This window comes from Corvus hawaiiensis, chromosome 24 (assembly GCF_020740725.1).
Source record: "Corvus hawaiiensis isolate bCorHaw1 chromosome 24, bCorHaw1.pri.cur, whole genome shotgun sequence".
NCBI lineage: Eukaryota > Metazoa > Chordata > Aves > Passeriformes > Corvidae > Corvus > Corvus hawaiiensis.
The window spans coordinates 4,916,707-4,922,706 of record NC_063236.1 but is presented as its reverse complement, the minus strand read 5'-3'; positions in this window follow the sequence as shown (position 1 = coordinate 4,922,706).

The following is a 6,000-nucleotide window of genomic DNA, read 5'->3' as shown; positions in this document are numbered from 1 at the left end:
TGCAGGCGGGACTGCCAGGAATAGCCACCCGGGACCTGCACATTCAGCAGCCCCCGCTGCCCCCTCCTATGGGATGGCAGCACATGGGCCCGGCCCCCCAGCGGCCCCCCTGGCCTCACCCAGGACTGGGCAGGCCAGGGCCAGGTCACCTTTCTTTGGGGACATGGCTCCTGTCCCCAGCACCCCTCTGGCTAAGGGCTTCCCCACCCCCACTGCCACCTCCTCAGCCACCCGCTGCCTCCCAGCCCCAACAGACTCTCCCTGGACCCCTCATCCCCCTTGCCTTCCTTAGCCCCTGCATTGACACCAGACCCCCTCACCCCAGCCCTCCCTGTTACTCCTGCATGGACCCCCCAACCCACCCACTCCCCCCCATGTCCTCCCACAGTCCCTGTGACCCCAGACCCCTCTGCTCCCTCTGTCCTTCCCCAGCTCATCCTCAATCCCACAATTGCTGAGATTGGACAACAACCTCTGGGCTCATCTGGACCAACCCAGCTGCCCATAGCCCTGAGCCACATTTCTGGAGAAGACAAATCACTCACCAGCCCCATGCCGTGTTCTCCAGCCTCTGCTCTGCCCAATCAACCATCCTTGTCCATAGAGACTGGTCACCCCAGAACTCATGACCAGCCACCCTACTGCAACCCCCAAACTCAGATTCACCCCAAATCCCCCCAGTAACCCAGGAAAGCCCCATTAATCCTATGGGTCATAAACCACTCACCCCCTGCTTGCTCCTGTTCCCTTACTTGCCCTCATGCTGTGCATGAGACACCACTAAAAGTGTCTCTGTATCCTTAACCTTCCTGCAATTTGGGTTGAGAGAGAGTTTTCTCCATTCCCCAGCTAATTCCCAGTCTCCAGGGGTGCTGCTATGGAGCAGCCAAGCAAGCCTGGCTCTCCTGGCTGCTGGTCCACAGGCTCACAGTTCTGTGGTCCCCAGGAAACCCCTCCAGACGTGGATATCAGGGTCAAGAGGCATCTCTGAGACAGCCAGAGCATGAGGCACATTCTCTGCCGGGGCCAGATGATCCCAGCTTTGCTAACAGGGGGGTGGTTTTCCAAGCGGGGGGAGCTGTGGTCACCCAGGAATGGGAGGGAGACAAAAAAGAGCAAAGCCCCATCGGCCAGGCTGGTCCTTAAAGGGATGGTGACATCCCAAAAAAGAGCCTGAGGGGTGCACCCCAGCTGGAGCAGCACAACCCTCCTGCTCCAGGAGGGATATTTGTTCTCTCCTGGTTATTTGGCAGCAGGACAAAGCCAGGGTACCCTGAGATGATGTTGGTGCCTCAGGGAGGGTCTGTTTGCCCCAAATTATGTGATAACCTGGATGTTCCTTGATTATTTCCCCAGTGAGGACAAATATGACTAATAAAAGTTCCACCTTCCCCAAAATGCCCTTGGAATGCCTGAGGGATGAGGTCCTTGAGGCAGGAGAGGGTGATGTGGGGCACACAGGCATTTCTGCTGCCTGCATGGACGGGTACTGGCAGTTCCTTTCCTGCCCAGAGCATCTTGGAGTGGCTCAGACTTGTCATGAACCAGAAAATTCCCTGCCAGTGCTCTGGTCAGAGAGAGGACAAGTGCTGCTGCCCAGCACGGCGAGGAAGGGCTGCAGAGGATCATCTGTCTGTCCTGCTCCAGCTCTCTTTGGCTCCCGGGGGCAGAACTGGAGAAGCTCTGGTTTCTCCATCCCTTGGCCCACTGGGATTTCATCCTGCCTCAAATGACCTTGGCCCCTCCTTGACTCATCCACTTGACCCCTCCACATGGCCTGTGCCTTGATGACTCTTTCCATCAGCTCACAGGTGGCCAGTTCCAGACTCCCACAAACATCTGCTCAGGCATCTTCCCTGTGTCTTTCTCAATCACGTTGTCTAATCTGAACCAAAAACCACTTCATTGCAAAAAAGTGGGCTTGTTTTGATTACATGTTAAGAGAAGCAATCTAAAGAGCTCAGAAAGAAAAATAAATCAATACCAAAACTCCAGTTCATAGGGAAATGAGCCCTCAGATTTCTCTCTGATTTCAATTTGGGGGAGTGCAGCTGAAAATTAAACACTTTCCGCAGGAAAATAAAGAACATCAATGCAATAATTTCACCTGAAGTTCTCAATTTGAAAGAAACTTGGGTCTGTCAACCTGCTCCGTGACGTTTGGATGCTTTTGCTCTGTTGAGTCAGGGGGTGACTAATAGTTTATGAGCAAATGAATCAACATGGTTTATCACCCACTCTTATCTGGGCCATGTTACTAGAGCTTATTGGCATCTTGTTTATTCACACGTTGGGCAAACACTGGGTGTTGAGCAAAGCCCAGCAGGGAAACACTGAGGAGCTGCTGCTGTCGATGGCAAAGGCACCACGGGAGGTTGTCCCAGTTCCACGTCAAAGGGCTTTCCACGGGCTCCAGACACCGGAGTCGACATTTCCTTACCCACCACGAAGGCTTCACTTGTGGATTCACAACGGGGCCGGGAAACTGCTGCCAGGAGCTGATTTCAGTACCCAGGACAGGAGTGGGCTGTCCCAGCCCCCAGTTTTGGGTGAGGGAGCTCAAATCAGTCTGGTGATGGAAATGAAGATCACACGGAGGGGGCTGTTCCTGCAGGCAGCTGCGAGGGTTGAATATTAAAAATTTAGTGATAATTTAAATATCAGCACATTTTTGCCTGAAACTACAAGTGTATCAGGATTCAGCTGAAATACAGGTTATCCAAGTTTTCCAGTGAGAAAAGATCTCTTCCTACAAAAAGCTGGTACTTTTATAAATTGGTTTTGACCCACATTTCCAGCCCACTGAGTCACTGATACATTTCCTTACTTATTTTCCAGGTGAGTACAGGTCTAAATAAGGGAAGCATGATTTATTCCCGAAAGGAATCCTCCTCATGACACTGTTATTCCAACTCCCCCTGATGACCCAGCACAGTGCTGGATCATTTTCCAGCTGTATTTATTTGACAGGATCTCATTGCAAAGAGGTAAATTCCTTCCCCCAAAACATCAGATCGGCCCATGCACCCAGACTCGCAGTTCAGGAGAGCAGAGATGTGCCAGGTGGGATGGGGGAAGCCTCGGCAACTCCTTCCCCACCACAACAGCTGATGTGATGGTGCGGGGAGATGGAAAATGCCTCTGACAGCTGGGCCAAATCCTGTAGGCTTCCAGAGATTAGGACCATCCCCTAAACAGCGCTCCAGGATTAGACAGGAGGTGGTGAGACCTTCCCACTTGTGCATCGTAAAGCAAAGTGGAGATGCCAAAGGCCTGGAATAAACAAGGAACTTGTGTCATCCAGGTGGGAAGGGCTCCCTGAAGCTGCCACATCCTTTGTGCTCATCTCCTCTTATCCCTGTCCCTGTGAACATCTCTGGAGGTCGTGGTGGGCTCTTTGCACCCCAGCAAGACTGTGAAAGCAGCAGGTGGATGTCACACCAGGGCCACCGCAGGCTCTGGGCATGGCATCATCTGGTCCTTGGCACAGCCATGGGCTTGGTCAGGGCAGAGGACAGAGCTCCAGGGGACCACCATGGGTGTCAACAAGGAGAGCCACCCACAGCCTGTGTCAGGGAGAGGAAGGGAACACCCAGGAGTGACAGGGTCCCCATTGCCGTCCCCAGCGGGATAAATTCAAAGTCACCCAATAGGACAGAGAAGGAAACATCCCCACCTCCCTTCGGCCACATCCAGCCCTGCAGACATCGTGTGGACTGCGAGTCCATGGGAGACGTCACAGAAGGCCAGAAAAATGCCCAAACCCCCTGAATTTCAGCAGAAAGGAGGTGCCCAAGCTCCTTCAGGGGGGCTATTGCTGGTGGTTACTGGAGCTGATTCCTGTGTGGGTCTGTGCCCTCCCTTTAGCTCCTGCTCCTGCCCTTGCCTGTCCCCTTTCCAGGGTTAACTCAGATCTCCAGAAAACCAGGGAGCTCATCTGGGAAGCACACAGTGGTTAACCACAAACGCCAGCAGGGCTGCAGCGTGGGGGGCTCAGTGCCCTGCCTCCCACCTCCCACCTCCCACCTCCCACCTCCCACCTCCCTGCTCCTGGCTCCGGCTCCAGCTCCCAGCAGCATTTCCAGCCTCGCCGTCACCGCGATATTCGCAGAGTACTGAGTCAAGCAGACGGGGCAGGCGGCAGGTGGGCTGGGACCAGGCGAGGTTTCCATTCGTCTGTCACACGCAAGTGGACTCTTACTTCATCCCGAAGCAATGACTGCAGGCAGGGGCTCTAGGGCTGAGCTGGGACACGGCTCCAGTTCCCCTCCCAGAGCCCCCCAGGAAAGGGCCTGTCCAGGTGTCACCCTGGGACAGGAATTTTAAGCAAGTATTGCTTTAAAATATCCTTGTCTGGTCTAGAAAACACAACCAGATAATAAAAAGACATCAACAGGAGCATCTCTGAGGTGCTGAGGGGCATCTCTTGCCTGATGGGCATCCCTTGGTGGGCACTGCTAGAGGGCTTTAACAGCCACAGGCTCCAGAGTTGTCCGTGTCGCTGGGTGCACCCCAGCTCACCCCAGCAGCACTCAGCAGCACCAGTTTGATTTACTGACTCTCCAGTAACCCCTTCTTCATGGAAAGAGTTGTCCAGCCCTGGCACAAGCTGCCCAGGGCAGGGGTGAAGTCCCCAGCCCTGGAAGGATTTGGCAGCTGGGGACATGGGTTAGTGGTGGCCTTGGCAGTGTTGGGTTAAGGGTTGGACTCAATGATCTTAAGGGTCTTTTCCAACCTAATTGATTGTCTAATTCCATGATAAGTAGGGGTTCACCCACCTCCAGGTCCCCCAACATCAGCTCATGGAGCAGCAGGGTGGGCACCCAGACCTGCACCCTCCCTGCTGGGATCAGGAGCTGCCAGATGCAGGCAGGGGATGCAAACACCCAGAACCAACTTTCGGGCTGTTACTTTGGGACCATAATGGAATCATTCTCCTGCAAGATGGATGGATAGAAAATGAGGAAAACCCATGCAAAGATGTCCTGATTTTGCCTCGTGACTGGCTGGGAGCTGAGCCAGGGAGCTCCGTGTTCCCTCCAGCCTGCGACAGCACTGCAGTTAAAAAACCACCACAGAGAGGCATCAGCTGCTGCCCACAGCCAAAACGGTTTCCCCAAGGCCATCTGTGAGGCCACCACAATCACAGTCCCAGCATGAGAGGACAGCTCAGCCTGAGCAGGAACTGCGGGGCAGGAGCTCCAGGGCAGTGCCTGCAGCAGCTGCAGCCAGGGCCAGCTCAGCCTGAGCGTGCCCGGCCAGCAGGAACCCTCACACGCCTTGGCACCACAGCTGCCGTGTGCCCAGCAGCAATGCCAGTCCTGGGGCACTGCTCTGCCCCGGGTGGGTTTTTTCCAGCCCTGCCCTACTTCTGCAGCTGCCAGCAGGAGCTCACCTAGGACGGACAGCCCACAGGGACAGGGCTGTGCCAGCCCCGCTCTCCTCAGCCTGCCCCGAGTCACCTCTACCGAGGCTTGGGGACGGCAGCTGGAGACGCCAATAAGGCTCTGTCACCACCTGCCCTGGCTGGCCCTGCTCTGTAGCGGGGAGAGGCTGCAATTAGCAGCTCAGGTTTTCTTCTTCATTAAAATCAGGAGCTCAGGAAGGCCCAAATTTTTACAAAGCCCCTTTGCTGGTTTATTCTGCACATTTGCACCTAGGGGCCACAGCCAAACCAGCTGCTTCTGTCTCCTGAGCAAGGAGCTGGGAGGCTCTGCAGGAGAAGGGGGAGGGAACAGCTCAGCCCCAGGCTCCACCAGCTCCAAGGGTGAATTTTGCTATGGATTAGGACCAGCAGGGAACTCAGGGTTTGCTCTGCACAAGGACAGGCAGCACTTCTCAGAGCCTGCTTTGCTCATGTCCTCACCTGCAGTCCCAGGCAGGACCAGGCACTGCCAGACCCCAGGAGGGTGTCCAGCCCTGCCCTAAGGACTTTGAGGGACTGAAACCCCTGCCAGGGCGCACCATTGACATCGCCCAGTAACAGCCCAGGGTTAGACA